We start from the raw sequence: 1734 nt of genomic DNA on the forward strand, positions 1-1734 counted from the left end.
CGTGCATCCCCTGTTCCTGACATTGCCAATCTTATTATTATAAGCTGCTTAGATTATACACTTTTAATTAATTATCAGTTGCATTCTCCCAAAACACCCCAACATAAACAACACAAAAGCAGAGTCATAGGATTCTCTATCGTCCTATGTTCAATAAATTAGGCTTAATTGCCAAGTTTTTTCTTTCTTTAATTTCTTTTGTGGTTAATTTTATTTTTTTAAAAAAATTAAATATTCTATTTTGATAATTTACAAACAGAATTTGAGGGTATCTAATAGAAGTATTATTTATACCATTAAATAGTTAAATACTAAGATACATATAATCAATCTTGAATCATAAAAATATTCATTAAAATAAGGGTTAAAATGGACCTAGTCGATATGATTTGGATTTTTGGTTGAGACACTATTGTTGGTGACGAGTTCTAGGCATCCAATAGTAGATTCCAGAAGAAGACCATTGCCAATGAGTTCTAAAACACATAAAATAGAGAAAAAAAAAAGAATGAAGGACAAATCAATAGATAAAGAAAAAGACAATGATAAAGATGAATCAACAAATAAATGGACACAATGACAAAGTAATTAGTATTTTTTTCTTCCTTTTCTTCTTCTATTACTTATTTCTTTCTTTTTTTTCCTATTCAAAAACCCATTCACGACAAGTAGTTGGGTTTGGATGCCAAAGGGTCGTCGATGGCAAGTAAAACTCATGCCGACAACGAGTTATAGGGTTCAACTTTTTTGCCAAATGGGTGTTAGTAACAAATGGGTATTTTTGCAAAAAAAATTAAATCACACGGATTGGTAAAAACATTTTCAAGTCACAACCAGTGTCTCTCACCTATTAATCCGAATCAAATGAGATCTCGACGCATTTTAACCTCAAAATGACTAATAGATTACCGGAGATTATAAACTACTAAAATTGAAAACAAGAATAAAACATTGAAATATCATTTTGATTGTTTTATTTTTCTTAGTAAAATTTAGAAAAGCTAAAACTGACAATAAATTCAAACAAATCATATATATTTTTTTTGTTTTTCATCTATGTGATGTTAGAGGAGACAACATGGTTCACAAGAGCCAAACCAAGATATGTTAAAGAGGGCAACCCAACACGAGTCATAGGCCTGGTGACCGGTGAAGCTCGCCAAGCCCGCCGCTTACCTTTCTAGTAATAATGCACGTAAAACCGGGGGGGGGGCGAAAGAGAATTGGGCCGACCCACCTTCGCATATCTTAATTAATTTATCAAAAGAATTAAAAGGCCTGTTTTTGGAGCACTGAGTGAGCAGACTTTGAGGCAGGGCCGTTTAGGCTTGTTGGGCCTGTTAGATCTATATTTAGGCCCATCAACAAAAAAGCCCAAAGCATATAAATCATGAAAACTTTAAAAAGAGACTCGTGGAGGTGCGGGGAATCGAACCCCGTGCCTCTCGCATGCGAAGCGAGCGCTCTACCATATGAGCTACACCCCCAATGCCCATCGGGCCCTGGGACACCTTTAGTTAACAATGGAATAAGTCGTCAACTTGCTATAGGAAATTAAAATGTAAATCATTGCATTTGGTTCGGTTTATAAATTGGGATTTGGACAATATAATTTTCCTACCTTTCAAATGCAAAGTTGGAAAAAATAATAACATAAAAATATGTCTAAGGCAATTAAAAAAGGAATGTTGATATGTAGAGAAGGGGAGAGGGGGTGGGGCTCGCGACCGAGAC

The 1734-nt window shown here is 34.8% G+C and overlaps 1 non-coding gene across 1 annotated transcript; it reads right to left on the reverse strand.

Annotated features, from left to right (window-relative positions):
* Positions 1–1414: 1414 nt before the first annotated feature.
* TRNAA-CGC (transfer RNA alanine (anticodon CGC)) lies at positions 1415–1487 on the reverse strand. Its single transcript has one exon. It is a non-coding gene; the product is annotated as a tRNA-Ala (tRNA).
* Between the last annotated feature and the right edge of the window lie 247 nt (positions 1488–1734).

The sequence above is a fragment of the Diospyros lotus genome, chromosome 6, assembly GCF_014633365.1.
Source record: "Diospyros lotus cultivar Yz01 chromosome 6, ASM1463336v1, whole genome shotgun sequence".
NCBI lineage: Eukaryota > Viridiplantae > Streptophyta > Magnoliopsida > Ericales > Ebenaceae > Diospyros > Diospyros lotus.